The following is a 20,317-nucleotide window of genomic DNA, read 5'->3' as shown; positions in this document are numbered from 1 at the left end:
AAAAATCCCGTGTGTGTATATTTATATTCTAATGTTAGTAAATTCAATAATATTCAGTATTGCAAACTGGATGATACAGATGTTTATTTTAAATTTACATGGCAATAATAATGTAAGTTAATGTGTCTTTATTTCTGGTTATTCCCTTGATATGATATGTTCCTATTAATTAGATTATCAGTCAAAGTTTATTTTACTATTTTTAGATTAAAAAATATGGACTATATGTTAATTGGACTCTGTAATCTTGTCGAATTACAATTATTGTTTTATCGCTGCAGTTCTTACTAGAAAAAAAAAAGTTTTGCCCTATTCCAAAATGATAGGTATTAATCAAAAGCAGAGTCATTTAGGGGAATACATTATACTAAATAAATTAGGCATAGTATATGCTTTAAATAAATGATTGAACTAGCTTAATACTGCTAGACTTTCTATTGTTTATTTGCAGAATATTATAGTAATGATAAAAGTGTTCTGTAATCTCATTTATGAAAAGGGTTATTTAGCTTAAAGGTTTTCTAAGTGATTCCCAAAACATTTGATCTCAGACAAAAAGAAACCCCAGATAACTGTCCTTGGACATAAATCAATTGAATTCTCAGACAAAACTTGATGGTAAAATCCAAAGCACAGGAGGCTGTTTAATCATGTTATGGATTTTCCCGTCTTTATCCAACCTAATTCAAATAATTGGCAAGGATCTGGTAATACTTATGACTCAGCCAGGCACAGAACGATTAATTTTGCTTTCCAGTCCTGTCTTGTGTCCATTTCCCAGCACATATTTATCACAGATCAGCCCTGTAGCACCAGCCATGAGCTCTTCAAATCAAAGACCTTGTCTTTATATCCTTTTATTACTTGCAAAATCAGATGAAGGGATTGAGGTGTTCTCAATATTCAGTTAACATATTCTTCTGCAGTTATTTCCTTTCACTGTACTTGGGGGTCAATAAAGCCCTACGTGCTAATAATTCCTTTAATAATAGAATGATCCTTCATGTAAAATTATTTTTTTAAAAAAAAATCAGCAAGTATAACAGAAAACAGGTACTTTCCAAAAGAGGCTCTTTAAGGGTAATAGCAAAAAGGTTGCTCAAAACCTTTACTCAGCCCTAACTGGTTTGGCTCAGTGGATAGAGTGTCGGCCTGTGTACTGAAGGGTCCCAGGTTCGATTCCAGTCAAGGGCATGTACTTTGGTTGCAGGCACATCCCCAGTAGGAGTTGTGCAGGAGGCAGCTGATCGATGTTTCTAACTCTCTATCCCTCTCCCTTCCTCTCTGTAAAAAATCAATAAAATATATATTTAAAAAAACACCTTTACTCATAGGGGAAATGTAAATTGATATTCAAATTAAATACCACTCAGGGTGACTACAGTCAAAAGATAGGTAGTGCTAAGTGTTGGTAAGACTGGAGAATGACTAGAATTTTTATATATTACTGTGGGTATTAAAATTGGTTTGACCACTTTGAAAAACTGTTTGGCAGTACATACTTAACCTTAAATATATCTGTATCGTATGACTCAGCAATTCAATTTCTGGTATATGACCCACAGAAATGGGTAGTTATGTCACCAAAATATAAATATTTTGAAACATTCATAACAGTTTATTCATATAAACCCAGTGTTAATCTATAATGCTTATTAATAGCAATACAAAAGAATGAGTTATTCCTATATGCAGTAATATGTACCACTCTCAACATTAAATTCTTGAATAAGAATTATTCATCTACAAAACTTTACATATGGTATGCTTTCATTTTCATGAAAGTTAAGAACAAACAGAACTAATAATATTTGGTGATAGAAATCAGAGTGATTACCTTTGAAAGGTGTATTGACTATAATTTATGTTTACCACAACTTAGTTGCCCCGTTGACAGAATAAAATTAATTAACAAAGAAATTCTAAAGTGGTTATTCTTTGGAGAAAGCACCTAAAACCAATAGGCAAAGTGGACAAAGATATAGTAAGAGGGCATAATGACTACAACTTTATCATCAAAATAAAATAAAATGTTATTTTAATTTAATGAAGTTCAGTTCTGGTGGGTGTGTGTATTTATTAGTTTAAGCTCTATAATATTCTGATGTCTTCTTCAAAATATTTCAATATTATCTAAAGTTATATAGCGTTGCTTAGCATCTCAACATATTATCTCCTACTAAAATACTGTTTTACTACTTGGGTGTTTTTTGTTATTTTATGCAATGAAGCTTTATTTTCATAGTTCTTCAGAATATATTTCAGTTGTCCACCCACTATTTCAAGTGTGAAATGATATCAAATGTGGGGCGCGGCTACAGTGTTTTGGCCAGGTTCAAGCCTTGGACCTAATGAAAGGACAGGGTCCTCTCATTGCCACGTGCATGTCCCAGCTGGAGGGCAGGGCCCTCCCAACACAATCATAGCCAATGGCCGTGGTTGTAAGCTTGAACCTATGGTCCGAACACGTAGCCCCACGTGCCTTGTGATAGAGTTCGGGTGCATGTAGTTGAGTGAGGTTGAAACTTAGGAGAATGCTGTAAACAACGTGATCACGCCCCCACTTTGCCTCATGGCATCTGCTATAAAATAAAGACAGGGCTTGTGGGTGCTGTCGTTTTCTCATCAGGGAGGCAGCATCCCACAGAGACCCAGCTATTATTCTCTTGTCTGTCTTTCCTTAATCCTTTCACCCCCGCACTGGGGATCACCCTTGGTCGTGCTGGCGTGGCACAATCAAATAGTTTAAATTTATAGGAAAGCATAAGAGAATAAGTAATTCTATACATTAATATATACAATGTCATTCATGGTTATTATTTTTAGTTTTCTTTTGAGGATAATCCACTGAATTTCTTTGCCAGTGTAATTTCAGAGTGAAGTTGCCTTTGAGAGTAGATTTCCACAGAATCAAGAGTATAACAGTCCAGTTGATGGAATGCTAAAGCTAATTGATTTGGGGATCACAAACCAAAAGGAGCCAGATGCAAATATTATTAAAGAATCTTAGTTTGGTAGATAACTATATGCCACCAGAATCAATAAGAAATATCTCTCCCTCAAGAGAAAATGGGGAGCCAAATCAAAGATAAGCCCCTGAAGTCATGTGGTCCTCAGGATGCACTTTGTACTCTATGAGTTATGGGGAAACACCATTTAAGCATGTAATGAATCAGATTTTTAAATTACATGTCATAGTTGACCCTCATCATGGAATTGAATCTCCTGACAGTCCAGAGGAAGATCTTAAAGATGTGTTCAAGTGCTGCTTAATCAGGGCCCCTCAGGGAGGACACCTATTGCGGAGCTTCTGCCGCACCCATATGCTCCAACCCAAACTCATCCCGGTAGCCAGAGGGAACCTCTGAAGAAACAAAACATGTTCTGGGCTAACTTGCTGCTCTGCATTCTGCTAACTCCATGTTGAAGGTCCTAAGACTTTATGTGGGTGCTATAGCCATCATGAAAGTCATGATTTCTCTTCATCATCCAAGGCTTTTAATACATGGATAAAAAATGATTTGCAGTTACTCAGAAACCATCAAATATCACCTGTATAATACATTGGGTTTTATTTTTAATCAGATTTTTTTATTTTTAGAAATAGTCTGGTTATATCTAGAGAGATAATATCAACAGGGGCCTATGTCCCTTTCTTTCACACTAGGGATTTATTGTTTAACATTCAAAATAATATTGATTTTGGGAGTAAAGCAGAAGCAATGTAAAACAGAGCCTCAGGAGTCGTATAAGCAAACCTCAACTCCATGAGGAGAAAAGGAGCTTGAGGGCAATCATAGACGTCGCCGAAGGATCTGTGTTCAGACCCACAGGTCTGTTTTGTTTGTGTTTGTCTGTTTGTGTTATTACTTTTGGATGCAGAGCTACAAACTGTCATCATCTTTCAACCAAGAACTTAAAACATATGGCCAAGTGTCTGGGACACAGACCTCATTTTTGTCAGATGAAACAGTACGGGCTAAGTTCTTATCAGAGTTTCATTTTACATTTCTCCTTCAAAGACTATGTGGAAAGTCACGAACCTGTCTTACACAAGTTTCTTGTTTTGTTTGTGATTCCAACTTTGGGGTGAAAGAAATGTTATCTGACGAAGGGGCATCTGGAAAGAGGATACCGATACCAGGAGAGAATGTTGAACCAAGATTCACTGTGAGCAGAGATGAATGATAAAGACACTATTTATAGTTTTTTTTCTTTTGATATTTGCTTATTGCATTATACATTGGATTTGTATTCATCTTAAGACTGCATTTTAAATCCAATGCAATGAGATAAAGGGATTTGAAAAATCAATATTATGCTTTTTATAGTATTTTGCATTTATTATTATATGGTCAGTTACATTAGACTTTAAATATTTGTAAGGTTTTATTTTCTATTTTAAATATTTCTCAATTTCCTTAGCACTTATTTTTATTTCTTTTTAGTGAATAAGTGGCATTTTCATGAGTCTTTAGGTTTGAAAACAATGTTTAATGTCTCAACTTCATTCCTCACACTTTCAAGCAGCCTTAATCCTTCCAAGTGTGTTAAAATCATGGATCTTTTTCTCAACTTGTTTTTCATAATTATTAAGCCCTTTCAATAATCTGATGACTGCTATATATATTTGCTAGTTCAGCAAATCAATTCTTCTTGGCTCTTTTCACTGCCCAGCTGTGCTATACAAGCTTGACACCCAGTGCTTTTCTGAACAAATCTCCACTAAGGCTGGGTGAACAATGAACTGTCTTCAAACCTGAAACTGGGAGCTCGATGATGCTGTCTCATTTTTCTCTGAAACCAATACACACTTTGAAGATGATATATCGCCTTTTAAAGTCTCTTAAAAATTATATGTAGTGTTTACATTATCTAAAATACTTTTTTTTGAAAAAAGAGTACTAAAGTATTTAAAGATTCAATTATAAAAGTTAAAATTCCCAGATTTTTTTTAAGTCTAAAATTTTAGCTATCATACCATTTTAAGAGGAAGATACAGTAAGAAAAAGAACCTGAATAGTAGAAACTAGCTCAGGATGCCTCCAAAACACTAATTAGAAATATTTGTTTTATTTTAATGGATGCAGGTGTGGTGTGTGTGTGTGTGTGTGTGTGTGTGTGCGCGCGTGTGTGTGCGCGCGCACACACATATTTTTAGTTTAACCTCTATAAAGTCCTAATTTATTCAAAATAATATTCCAACCTTATCTAAATGTATGAAGCATTGGCTAGAACTTCAACATTTTTTCTCTATTAACACATTGTGCTTTACTACTTGGGTTTTATTTTTAAGATTCAGATTCTCTTATTTTTTGTTTTTATAATATTCTGGTTATATCAAGATAGACATCATGAACAAGGGCCCATTACCTTGTCATTCAAGAGGACTGTATTGCTTAACTTGCAAAATAATTTTGAGTTATGGCATGAAACAGATGCAATAGAAAACAACACCTTAGGAGTCTTATTTATAAGTATATCTCAACTCTTAAGAGAAGGATCACAGACAGTAGTTGAGGAACATATCTTTTGACTAATGAGAAAGCTTAGCAGTAGCTCTGGTTATCTTCTGTCTTCTGGAACCTACCTTGATTTTATCATACCCCCCCTTCACTTTTCTTTTCTTTTTTTTTGTTCGATTAAGAAATTTATTGTTTTAATTTTTTTCCCTTTATTGAATAAGATATTACAAATGTGTCCTTATCCTCCCAATGTCCCCTCTTCCCCCAATCCTTTATCACTACCTGTATTAGCCAGGGCTCTCCAGAGAAAGGGGAGAGAGAGAGAGAGAGAGAGAGAGAGAGAGAGAGAGAGAGAGAGAGAGAGAGAGAGAGAGAGAGAGAGAGACCATGTGAAATTAGCTCACAGGAATATGGAATCTGAGAAGTCCCATGATCTGCCATCTGCAAGCTAGAGACTCAGGAAAAGTCAGTGATGCAATTCAGTCTGAGTCAGAATGCCAGGCAATGAAGGGATTTAATGGTTTAAATCTCAGTCCAAAGATAGCAAGGCAGGAGAAACTGTTATGAGCTTTCCTGGTTCTACAGGCGAGTGAAAAGCAAAAACAGGCACAAATTTATTTCCTCTGCCTTTTGGATGGTGCCCTTTAGTATTAAGAAGGGAGATTTACTCTAATGAGTCCACCAATTCAAATGCTAATAACATGTGGAAATACTATCACAGACACACCCATAAGTACTTTTTAATCTGTCACCCATGTCCAATCAAGTTTCCATCACACTATCATAGATGAAATCCTCTTATATTAATATTGACTCTAGTATAATCCAATCCAAATGGCAGTGACAAGAATAGGTTTGAGGTTGGGGTCTTACCCTTTCCAGAGACCAACATAAACTCTCCAATCGTATATGAAATCTAAGTACATGAGTCATATTTTTAAAAAGCAGTTTTCAGACCATTATTTTGTACCAGTCCTTAAAATTCACTTTTATACTCCTAAATATCTTCTATTGAAGATATTTACCCATTGAGTTTTCTGAAATTCAAGTTCTGTGATGGCAAAGACAGTGAAGATACCAGAAATCCTACTTAGAAATGGCTTTGAGTAGAGTGGTGAGAGAGAAAATAGAAAAGAGAATGGAAAGTAGTCAATTATATGTGGGGTACTTCTTCCTTCTACTCTACATAATATTGAGACAATATACATTTATATTATAGTATTAGGAAGAATGAAGGAAACTATTATTTGAGAGAGAAAAAAAAGACAGACTCTCCTAGTCATGTTTGGTTCAGTCTTAGGCACACACCCTGGAAAGACTGTATTTTATCCATTATGTACTCTTTGTTCCTTTGTCAAAGATCGATTGACTATATCTCTGTGAATTTCTGTGCTTTTAATTACACTATGTTGGTCTATCACTTAGTTATTTTACCAATGCTACTTGTCTTAACAAAAGTGGCTTTATAGTAATTTTTGAAGTCAGATAGTATCAGTCCTCCAAATTTGTCCATCTCTTTCAGTTATGTGGAATATTTTGGGAGTTTTACCTCCTCATATAAACTTTATAATCTGTATTCTAATATCCTCAAAATAGCTTCCTAGGACTTTGATTGGCATTGCATTGAGACTGACGTCTCGATATTATTCAGCTTTCTTATCCATGAACATGGAATATCTTCCTATTTGTATAATTACTTGATTTTGTTCATCAAACATAGATTTTTAATGTATTTTGTTAGATGTATACCTTCATATTTTGTTTTTTAGTAAAATTATTAATGTAAGTGGTTATTTTATTTTAAATTCCAAATTTCAATTAATCATTTTTGCTATATAGTAAAGTAATTGCTTTTTGTGTATTAACTGTGTAACCTCTAACATTGTTAAATTGTTTATTAGTTCCAGGAGAGTTTTTCATCAATTCATTTTCTACATAAATAATCATATATTTATTGATGTTACCCCCTTCTCTCCATTTCTCTCTCTCTCTCTCTCTCTCCCTCCCTCCCTCCCTCCCTCCCTGCCTCCCTCCCTCCCTTCTCTCTCTGCTCTTTCCTATTCAATATACTTCCCCATTCTACCTACTTTTTCCTTGTCTTTTGTGGAATATTTTTTGGTGTATACAGCAAAAGTTGAGAGTTAAAGACAATGCATGTCTATCAAAGGATTTTGATGCTTTCAAGAAAACTTGAGGAATGCTTTCAAATAAATTACTTCCAAATATAACACAAAGTAAATGATACATTTGTCACCCAAAAATATTTTTAAGAAGAAAGTTTTCTTTAGTTGCTCTTGTCCCAAAAGATATGTTAATTGGATATGAGTAAAACTTATCACTTCAAATGATAACTCAATTTTGTTAATGTTTATTTGAAAATGGAAAACAATATTTGGTGATAAATTACTTGTTACATATGGAGAATGCTCTCTTGTATAGAATCCTCCTTCTTGTTTAGTTTAAATAAAAAACAATCGTGTTAGTGTACATTTTTACCATGAGGCTTATTCAAAGTTATTTATTTTCTACACAGTTGAGAAAATGACCGCGGGAAGACCCAGTGGGGAATATGCATGATAGAAAAGAATCTGTTTTATGTATATATTTTTCTTAAAGGCCCATATCTATCTGGAAATTCTCTGTGGAAGTATGTGCTATTTCTTCCAGTGATTTCCATTTATCATTGAGCTATGGGACACCTTTAGCAATTTAGAAAAGACTAATGCCCTATAGGTTAGAAACCAACTAGAGAAGCTTCTCCCATAAAGACAAATGTTCTAAAGATTTATCTGTTTACCTACATAATTTTTTCCTCTTTAGGATACCGGGGGATTTTTATGCATCATTTGGCACTGATTTGTGAGGTACTGTTGTCAGAAGAGGGGGAAAAAGAATGTTAAATTTCTCTCATTGGAAATAGCTCATTTTGTGGACATTTATAGAGTAGCAGAACCTATTTTTACAAAATAGGCAGTGGATTTCAAAACTATACCACCCAAACATAATTATCTATGAGAATCTCAACACAGAAATGACTATTATGGATTTTCCACAGGAGAAAACATCATGCTTGATAAAATTTATGTTCATTCAAAATTTTAAAAATATAGTTCGCTCTTTATAATTATAAAAAGTATAACCCATTTTGAAAAACATATTATATAAAATGAATATCTTTTGAAAATTAATTTCATAAATAGATATGACATACACCAGACCTGTTAAAGAATAACATGTTATAATTAGTACGAAATTATAAATATGTCACACAATTGTTTTCAAAGAGAGTTACATAATTATCAAAAAAAAAAGTTTAAGTAGTTTGTTAGGTACAGGCACTATTTTATACTATAACATCAATACTCACATTTTAATAAAATTCAAACTATTAATACTGACATTAGTCAAGTTTAATATAGAGATAGTGGTAAGTGGCTCATTTACTCTCAATAGAAGTGATGTGAAAGTCATCTTTAATGCCACAGAGAAGAAAGTTGTGTTTATAGTTAATGTAGTTGTTTAAAAATCCTATATAATAAAAGCCTAATATGCTAAGTGTCTGGTCATTCAGTCAGTGGTTTAACCAATCAAAGTATAATATGCTAATGATATGCTAAGTCCGCTCAACTGCTCGTTATGACGTGCACTGACCACCAGGTGGCAGACAGTTGACTGGTTGACCAGTTGCTATGACGTGCACTGACCACCAGAGAATAGACAATCGACCAGTCACTATGACGTGCACTGACCACCAGGTGGCAGACAGTTGACTGGCTGACCAGTTGCTATGACGTGCACTGACGACCAGGGGGAAGTCGCTCTGATCAGTAGGTGAGCTTGCTGCTGGGGTCCAGCTGATCAGGACTGAGCGAGACAGGCCGGACACGCCCTGAGCCCTCCCACGGTCACTCCCAGGCTGGCCAACCTCCCACATCCCTCCCCAACCCTGATCATGCACCAGTGGGGTCCCTCGGCCTGGCCTGTGCCCTCTCGCAATCTGGGTCCCCTCAGGGGATGTTGGAGAGCCGGTTTTGGCCTTATTCTGCAGTCCAGGCCAAGGGACCCCACTCTTGCCTGAATTCGGGCACCAGGCCTCTAGTAATATGATAAAAAACCTACCACTCGATAGCTCCCTTCTTTTGAAAAAAAAAAAAAAAAAGGAAGAAGAAATTAACACTTTTATGTGGGTTTTCAGCAGGATCTGCCCAATATGCATGCCCAGTTTTGAGCCAGTTGAGGATTATCTCTATAGTAAAAAGTGATCTGTTCGATCATTCTTCCATGGAAGGTACAACAGAAAATAAAAAGTCCTCCTACAGGGACTAGCTGCTCTTTGCTTCTTCCATGTCACCCTCTGAGGATTTTATTCTGGAAGACATGATCGCTCCACACTAGAGTGGCATCCTTGCCCAGTGGAAGCTATTTACACGTCCACGTTCCTTGCGTTGATGGCATAGTGGAGGCGTTTTATGCTCCTAGGAAGAAGGGCCTGCTGTGACTGAAGGTAGCATTACTGTTATTGCTCCCAGGGCACTTGTTTAAGGATCTGTCTTTAAACAACAACTACAAGGCCCAGTTAAAACTCACTTCGGCTTCGAACATGCTTGTGATTTAACTTGGGAATACCCAAACCACCAGTGTACTATCTGCAGGATGTAGTTCTGACTCAGTCTGCACAGACCAGGGTGGACACCTAAAAATCCTTCAAAGGGATGTCAAATCGTGTGTGTGGAAGGTTAAATGAATCAAGAGAGACAATCATCAAATAAGGAGTCAGTCACTATGATTCCATAAAGTCCTTAAACACAAGGAACGTATACATTAAACCATTTGCTTTGTATACTGCAGCCACAATGCTTTTAAACAAAGGGAAAATATTTCCTCTCAATCTTCAATGGGGGTTTTAAGTCGGAGTCAGAAAGTTCATGAACTGTCCCAATAATAGCAAACCATGAGCAAGATGCCTCTGTGCTTCTATGTATGTTTGTTTTATCTTCTGCTGGGGAAGATCTGCAGTTTTAATGGAATTATCATGAATGACCATGATCTTTTACATGTTTATAGTCATGAGTATAAGTGGAAGATTTCCCCACAGCAATCATTACAATTTCAAGAATAATAGGTGAAAGTTAAATCCGAAAAGATATCCAATTTGAAAATATTTTTGCATTCCTGGATTATTAAAAATTTTACCACATGTTTCTCCAACCACAGTTTACATTCGTCAAACCACAATTTACAAAGGGAGCACATATGAATATTTAACATTTGTCCAGGTGTACTTTTGCAGCTCCATATGTGTCCTACATTATTTTATGAGTTTTTAAATTTTAGCTATTTGCAACTCTATCTCTTTTTTATGTAGAACACTGTGCACAACAAATATGTATTATCCGTTTTGTGTCAGGTATCAAGGACACTGCTGTGGACTATAGAAGCATGGTCCCTGTTCACATTGAGATATAGCCTTGCAAGATGAATATTAAACAAATACTTGCACAAATAGTGTCTACTACAATTAGAACTACTAATACAAAGTAGATACACAAATTTATGTGAGTACATCATGGATCCTAACTAAGCAAAGAACAGAATGATCTCAGGCTTTGAGAATAAATTTAGAGGAGAAAGAGCGTGGCTTAATGGATGTTATGCTTAAGCTAAAGTATCTTGAAATTTTGCTCAAGTTCTCATTTCCTAATGTCAGATATCCTTATATTCATGTTTCAAATGGTTCTTCAATGTCACCTTCTCATTTGGTGAGCCTTTCTATGATACATTCATCAGTGTATTTTTATTTTTTTATTTCTATAATATTGGAGCTTATTATTAGTCTTTGACAACCACTTCCAATATTAATCTGTAAATATAGTAATCCATTTTATTTTCCTTTTTGAATATAATTTACTATCATTGTGGACTGTCACTGAGACTCCAGACAGAGTGTATCATTCATAATTTTTATGTGCTTGAAGTCTCTCCAGGGCTTTGGTCCACTAGCCCAGGATGCAAAGTGAAACAGTACTATCCAGAAATGCAAAGTCTGTCACTCCATGTTTTTCAAATATTTAGAATTTGTATTTTATGTTACTAATGTTGTGTAACTAGTGTTTAGAAACTAATGAAGATTTTACTGTCTTTATACATGAATTCCATTGCAACAAAAGGCCACAGAATGGTATTATTTATCCCAAAGACTTTTACTCGGGTTTCATTTAAAGGCATGCACTTGCACCAACTCCTCTAAGAGCCCAAAGCATTCTGTGCAGTGTACATACCTTGGTATTGTGCATCTGTTATTACTTTACAACTTCTGAATGATGCAGACATGGGCAGTTTTTATGTTTCCAATGCACAGTTAACCAAGTAACTGAGGTTGAGCATTTGAAAATAATTATGCCAAACAAAAGACCGCTAAAGAGAAATAAAAACACACCATAATCTTGCAATGAAAAGAAATTTAGAGGTTATTAACTAAAAGAAATCCTTTTAAAGAAGTACTATTATTTTTCTATAGAAACAACCAAGAGGTATCGGCAGTTCTATGACTTGGATTTCAATGCATGATTATACACATACATTTTCCATTTGAATTTTGAGTCTATGATGACCTTATTTTAAACAAGCATGGTTTTCATTTTAATCCAATGAAAGATATGTTTGAGGTGATAGCATTGCCCTCTCTCAATGTTCTATCAAATGCATACTGGATTTTAAATGAAATACCATGGCATTTCTCAAGAAGAGTGAACTTAAGAAAGGTGAGAATTTTTTTAAAGTACAAAAGTTTTGTGTTGTTTTTCCTCCTTAGCTGACTCCTTTGTGGGGATTTTTGACTGTTTTTAAAGTATATCATAAAATAATTGAGTCCTTATTTACTTGTGCTGGGGATTGTGTACATTCTGTGGACTTAACCACAGAGGGTGAGGCGGAACTCTGCTCGGTGTTATTGAAAAACATATTAGGCTATTACACTGGGGACTAAATGACAGGTTCAAAACAATTCTTTGTTAACCCTTTTTTAACTATAGTGTCCCACAGTTACATAGATTCCCAGAATCTTTTTCTGCAAAGTGGGGATAATCATTGTGCTTATGTATCGGGTAGACATCAGGGTTAAATAAAGGAATCTATGTAAAACATACAGGAAATATAAAAACTAAGCTTTCCTTTGACATTTGGCAATGGCCTGCCTTGAAATCCATTTAACATTGTATATATAAAGTCAACTACATTTCATTTTAAGAATTATATATGTTAAAGGTAAATCAAGCATTTTAGCTATATTATGTAACTATCAAATATAGTATACATCCCAGCCCGTGCAGCTCAGTGATTGAGCATCGACCTCTGAAAAAGGAGATCACAGTTTGATTCCCAGTTATGGCACATGCCTGGGTTGTGGGCTCAATCCCCAGTAGGTGGCATGTAGGAAGCATTCAGTCAATGATTGTCTCTCATTATTGATGTTTCTATATCTCTCTCTTCTTCCTTTCTCTCTGAAATTTACAGAAAACATACTGTGAATTAAAAAACAGTCTTGATTTACTAATAAAAACCATTCATTAAGCATCTGCTAAGAAAACACACAAACATCAATATTAAGAAAACTATAGTGAAAATCCGGTACTTAGTCGATGACCCTAACAGGAGACATTCCAATGTGCTTCTTCAAAGCCTGCTAGTTCAAAAAAAATAAAACCCAACCCCCCAATTCTGATTCTTATATCTAAGGTCTTATTTGGGCTTGCTCTGCAATGTCTCCTCTGATCTCCCCCCCCCCCCCCCGCCCCGCATCCCATGGAACTGCAACAACATTGCCTTCCCTGCTCAATACAGCAGAGGACGCTCCTGCCTCCAAACCATGCCCTTGCATCCCTTTCTTCTGGAAATTATCTCTCAGCTGTAGTTTATTTTGTTCTTCCTTTAAGTCTCTGTTTAACTATTGCCTACGTAAAGACTATAAGTGTATATTCTTTATATATCTGCGTATGTATATATATATATGTGTGTGTGTCTGTGTGTGTGTGTGTGTGTATATATATATATATACACACTTATGTCTATAAAAATACTTATTTCGGGGACTTGGTTTATTTTGTCCAATTTGTTCAATTTGTTTTACCTCTAAAACCCAAGATAATTATTGCAAAAATTAGGCATTTCATAAATAAAGGGGTAATATAGAAAAAAAGGAAGGGAGGCAAAGGGAAGGAAGATTATATTTATATGTGTGTGTATTCACTCTATTTTTAAAATTTGTATCTGCTTTCAACCAGAGTTTGTATTCTACTTTCAAAATTTGCATTCTGCTTTCAACCCTAACCCTAACCCTAACCCTACCCCATGCCTAACCCCACCTGTTCCACTTTTCTCCATGGACCAGTTCCAGGTGAGTGTCAGGTGGCTCCTGAGTACTGAGTCATCGTGGAGAAGTGCCTTCCAGATTCCCCTGGTGCCCCACAGGACAGCTCTGCAGGCAGGCCTGAGGAAGGCATCAGCCAAGGGGCTCAGGTGAAGAGGCCTCCACAGAGGACACCTGGGCTAGGACCATAGCTGTGGATAGGAGCACAGGCTGCTCACGAAGTCAGAGGTCTTGACTGAACTCTCTCCAGAGATTGCGCTCCCCCATCACCCGCCCTAGCTTCCAGGTAAAGCTTTTGTTACAGCCTCTGGCTGGGAAGGAAAAACCACACACAGGTTCCTGGCTAGGAGCTAGAGACCCTCAGACTTTTGATTAGATGCTGAGTTTAGATGGATTGTCAAAACTAAACGGTACTTTTTCTGGTAAATTTTTCAAGGTGATTTCATTTTAAAATATGGCCATTTAATCTTTACAATTAATTAAAGTATTTTTCTACTTATAAATTAATAAAATGCACTATAGAATTTTTGGAAACTTGGATGATTAATAAAAATCACTTAAATTCAATAACCAAGAGATAACCTCCCTTACTGAGTGTGCATATGTGTGCAAAATATATGTTATATTGGAATCTGTTTCTCACAATTAATAACTAAGAGTATGCATTGGACTTCATTTGATATGGATTTCTATACCTCATTAATTTTAATTACTGCCTAGTATTCAATCATATGGATTTATCAAAATATGTAATCAATTAACTATTTGATTTTTGGTTACTTTATGAGCAATTATTGTTAATAAAATCAGAGTGCATTTATCTTACCTATAATTTGCATGTCATATCCTATCTAATAAAAGAGAAACATGGTAATTGGCGTACGACCGCTACCCTTCCCATTGGCTAATCAGGGCGATATGCAAATTAACTGCCAGCCAAGATGGCGGCCTGCCGGGAGCCGGTCCATCCTTGCTGTTTCAAAGGACCTGGCATATATGGCATACTGTTCTTAAAATGTTTGCTCACCTTCTTGGCACTATGTGTTTTAACCAAGGTCTCCTCTCTGAGAAAGGTTGTTTCCCCAGGTAGGAATTTTCTCCTGAGTTAGGGAGGGAATAAAACCCCTCAACTAAGTGCCAGGTGGGTAATTAATCACTTTAACTATGAACAATCATGCTTAAGCTACATAATCTTTACTCCCTGGAATGGAAATAAGAAACGCCCTAACCTTTGGAATAGAGATTGATAGGATTGGAATCAACTGGTATAAATACAGATGTAACAAGACAACAACACACAGAACCTACACACAGAACCTACACACAGAACTCAGAAGACAGAACGAAGAAGACAGAACCTACACAGAACCTACAGACAGAAGAATTTCGCTGGAGAGAACATGGCAAAAGATCCTGGACTGAACCTGACTACAGAAATTGGCAAGAGAACCTGACTAGAACCTGGTGACTGAACTTGGCTGGAGAACCTGGACAGAACCTGGCTGGAGAACCTAGCGAGGGAACATGGCTATAGAACCTGGCTGGAGAACCTGGAGAACATAGAGAGAGAACATGGACACAGACCCTGGCTGCAGATCCTAGCCAGAACTTCGCTGGAGATCCAGACCAGAACTTGGCTGGAGATCCTGGCTAGAGATCCTGGCTAGGCTGCTGATCAACTGAACGCTGTCTCCGTGTCATTCCTTCTTCGCCGACTCCGTCTACGCCTTTGGGAACCCCTGGACCTGCTGGGGTTGGACCCCAGCAGCGGCTGGCAGCCAGGCAGCTTGAAACTAACATGAGGCTTGCTTGCTTCAGTGACGGAGGACTCCAACGTTCCCCGCCTGCCGCTGCAGGCCTCTGAGCTGCAACTCTAGCAACTATGTAACAAATATAGAAGCTAAACAAAACCCCAGCAACCTGCTTTAGTCCAGGTTTCAGCCAGCAGAATCACAACATTGTAAGCAAAGGCCAGAAACTTACTTTCAGCAGCGGAACCTAAGGGCTGGAGCCAAGCCTCAAAGCTAAAGCTGGCCCAGAATAAAAAAAAAAGAAAGAAAAAAAGGAGCAGTTGGGAGCTTCAGTCACCCCCAGCCTGAAAACAGCCCTCAGCCCCTCACCCAGACTGGCCAGGCACCCCAGTAGGGACCCCAACCCTGATCCAGGACACCCTTCAGGGCAAACCAGCCGGCACCCACCCGTGCACCAGGCCTCTACCCTATATAGTAAAAGGGTAATATGCCTCCCAGCACCGGGATCAGTGGAGCCGCGAAGCCTCCCGGCATCAGCCTGACAGGGGGCAGCGCTCAAACCCCCTGATCGCCCTGCGGCTCTGTGTGTGACAGGGGGCGGGGCCACAACCTCCCTATCCACCCTGCTCTGTTTGTGACAGGGGAAGGTTCCCCAACCCCCTGATCAGCCCTGCTCTGTGCCTGATAGGGGGGAGCTCCCCAACCCCCTGATCACCCTGCGGCTCTGTGTGTGACAGGGTGCGATGCCCCAACCCCCTGATCAGCCCTGCTCTGTATGTGACAGGGTGAGGCGCTCCCCCCCCCGCCATGGGCCCTGCTCTGTGTGTGACAGGGTAGAGCAATAACCTCCCCATCGGCCATGCCCTGAGTGTGAGAGTGGCGGCGCCCCAAACCCCTGATGGGCCCTGCTCTGTGTGTGATGGGGCGGTGCCCCAACCCCCCAATTGGCCCTACCCTGAGCGTGACTGAGGGTGGCATCACAACATCCCGATCGCCCTGCTCTGTGTGTGACAGGGTACAGAGCCCCAACCCCCCTGATGGGCCCTGCTCTGAGCCCGACCAGGGACTGCACCTAGGGATTGGGCCTTTCCTCTGCCACCTGGGAGCAGGCCTAAGCCAGCAGGTCGTTATCTCCCGAGGGGTCCCAGACTGTGAGAGGGTCACAGGCCGGGCTGAGGGACCCCCCCCCCCCATGAGTGCACAAATTTTTGTGCACCGGGCCTCTAGTATATTTAATAAGTACATAACATCTACATAATATCTATCAACTATATAATATCCATCATTTATCTATCATTTAGTCACAGATACCATTTATGAGTAGTATGTTCAGCATTTTTATAGATATTAACTAATTGAATACTTAAACTAATCACTTCAAATAGGTACTGGTATTATTATTGACATTTTTAGATGAGAATAAAACAAACGTTAATAGTTATTAAGTGTTTTACACAAGGTTATGGGCTAACATAAGTTTTAGTAGGTATTCTAAAGTTAATGTTAATTTGTCTATAACCCAAATCTTGTGAAATAATAAATTAAATGACTAATTTTGTAAGGGTAGAGGCTATCTGCCAGGACAGAAACTGTTTAAAAATTTAAAATTTCAAATTTCCCTTCAAAGCTCTAAAATAGTGCGAATTGTTTAAATCATGTCAACTAAAGCAAGTTCAGAATTAAATGTTTAAATCCTCCATTTTCTAGAATGTTAGATTCTACCCTCCCAACAGAAACTGCTCTTTGTAAAGCATAGCCTAGTGCCTTTGTGTTAAGTGTAGCCCATAGAAAATGAAACAGCCAGGAGCTCCGTGCCACAGTGCAGCTCACATCTGCCACAGGATGTTAAAACGTGTTTGCATAGAGCTACTGATGTTCTAACATGTCATGAGATAATGTCCACCTCTGGTTTGCGATATAAAATATCGGCTTCTCCATAATTGTTGACGAAATGGTAACATTCCTTAATCTAGCTGAAGCCCAGCTAGGTGGCTCTGTTTTAAAAGCAGGTGATAATCTACATTCCTTGTCAGACTGAGCCTTAGGGAATGAGAGTAGAATAAACTATTCAACCAGGTCACTTAATTCCTCTCCTTATTGGGGAAAGGGTGCATTCTGAGACTCCCGTCATTGTTTAGGGTCCTCTTTCATTATTTTGAAATATACCATTCAAATGCACTGAGTATTTTGAAAGATTTCCAGTAGACAATTAGTGAAATTACAAACATTACTGATAATATACCATGATCTTTAAAAAAAAAAAAGGAAAAGGAAAGGTGACTTAAAGTCAGGAACAGTAACTAACACAGTCTTACCAGAAAAGCCATCCATCCATCCACTTTTTCATTTGTAAAGTGCTGGTGCCATGCTATTTTGTTGCTGTAATCAGAGGGCATATAATACTTCTTAAAGAACGTGGGTCCAGGAATGTCCCCGGGGGACTTCAGTAATGCAGAAAGGTTTTACATTTGAGGGCAGGACACCAGCGTAGCCAGCAGGCATAGACTGAAAATCCACTAATGGCCAGACTATAAAGTTTGCTCCTACTAGACGCTGTTATAGTATATTATAGAACCCAGTCTTTGGAACTCACTGCCAAGTGATAATGATAAATATGGAAACAAATGGTGTAAACCACTGTATGAATAAGAGGCCTAGGAAGTATTTAAGAGTTTCAAGACTAAGATATGAGAGAAATGCCTAGAGCAGGGATCCTTTATCCAAGTCCCCTACTGAAGGTGTCTATGTGGTTGGGACTTGGCCACAAAGTCAAGAATGACCAGGTAGATTTCAGCCTAACTCTACTTTCAGTTCTCTATGGTTTTTAAATTTAACTCCACTTCACTTCTGTAGTAGGGTTTTTTCCCTGTCACCTAGCAGAAACAGACATGCTTTTGGGGAGGTTATATAAAATCATCTTTTAGATTTACATATTTGAATGAACATATATTAACAAGAACATCTACCTTAGAATGTAGGCTTAAATTAGTTGTGCATGATAGGTACTTAGAACAGTGTCTGAGACCTATTAAGAAATACATAAATATTATCTATCATCATCATTACCCTCACCATCATTACCAGAAGAGTAACTTGATTAGCAAGAGTGAATTATAGACATCTACTTTGCTTCAGGGATTAAAAAAAATACTTTGAAATATAATCAAAGTAATGCAGTAACTTATCACCCAGTAGCACAACGTGGAATTGAATTCCTGGGTGATCTGTGTCCTGGGTGTTTGCCTCTCCTCCTCAGTGGAATTGTTCCTTAAAGGACGTCCCAAAGAATCCTCTAGACTCCAGCTACCTTTCTCTTTGGGCCTAAGTTATCAGTGTCCCTATTAATATTGATAGTTACTTTAATAACCTTACCAGTCAAGGTAACTCTGGCTGTTGCCTGCTAGTTCAGCAAAGCTTATCTTCCTATGAAAAGAATCCATATGTGTACACCAATCAAATAATCTGCACTTGAAGAACAAAAATTAAAAAGATTCTTATTCCAGTGAACCATCAGATGTAAGAATGAAAGATGTGGTTTCTCTCCCAGCTGTTGATTTTATTTTTCTCTCATTTTAATTTCTGTGTGTGCTTTGTTTAATATCCGAGTCTTCTTCTGACTAAAGGTGAAGAAACACCATGTGCCTTGTTAGTTCATACCTGCAGTTCACCAATAACCTTTCAATATGTTATTACCTGGCTGGTCTCATTATTAAATATTCAGTATGTCATTTCATATTATAAGGACTAATATTATGTTATTGCCATGTGATAGTGTCATAAGCTCAATGAAGGAGGTGGGTTTTTAAAAAAAGGTATTGTCATACTAATAGAAACATCTCTGAGGATTCTGAGAGACATGAGTGTAATGTTAATAAGTACACATGAAAACTGTTCTAATTCAGATGGGCCAGAGAAACCTGGATTTGAAGTTTGCACATGGATGAATGCATGCTACGGACCTCAACCCACCCAATTAAATGTATCTTTCTCCAGTGAATTATTTGCATAAGATCATCGCCATAATAGGGTTTCTCGGGATGTTATATAAGACATTAGCAAGCCCAAGTATGCTTGGACCAAAAGTAAGTAAGAGGGGAAAAAATTCACATCCCAAATAACTATATTTTCAAATAAGTTGATATGAAGACTATCCTAAATGTTATTAATCTGCCTTGACACATCTGCTTTGCCTGAGAGAGAGCAGTGGGGTGGGCATCTAAAAATCTGTCCTTGGCCTTAACTGGTTTGGCTCAGAAGGTAGAGCATCGGCCTATGGACTGAAGGGTCCCAGGTTCAATTTAGGTCAAAGGCACATGCCTGGGTTGTGGGCTCGATCCCCAGTAGGGGGCGTGCAGGAGGCAGCCGATCAATGATTCTCATCATTGATGTTTCTATCTCTCTCTCCCTCCCCCTTCCTCTCTGAAATCAATAAAAATATATTTAAAAAATAAATAAAAATCTGCCCTTGCTTTATTCCCAGTCAGTGGAGAATGGTCAGATCAGTCCAGCAAATGTGGGTTTTGTTGCTTTAAAGATTACTATAATGAATCACGTTTCTACTCTTTTTGAAAATGGTTATTTTCCATGCCCTAGAGCTCTAGACCAATAGCAATTTCACTGAAATGGTCGACACCTATTTTTAAATGGAATTAATCTTCTACTTTATTCCTCAAATAATTCTTAACGACATATATCATACCTGATATTCTATGTTCTCTGAGGCCCGTTAGCAGAGC

This window comes from Myotis myotis, unplaced genomic scaffold (assembly GCF_014108235.1).
Source record: "Myotis myotis isolate mMyoMyo1 unplaced genomic scaffold, mMyoMyo1.p scaffold_m19_p_3, whole genome shotgun sequence".
NCBI classification, from domain to species: domain Eukaryota; kingdom Metazoa; phylum Chordata; class Mammalia; order Chiroptera; family Vespertilionidae; genus Myotis; species Myotis myotis.
The sequence above is the reverse complement of the archived record's forward strand: the minus strand, read 5'-3'. Positions refer to the sequence as shown.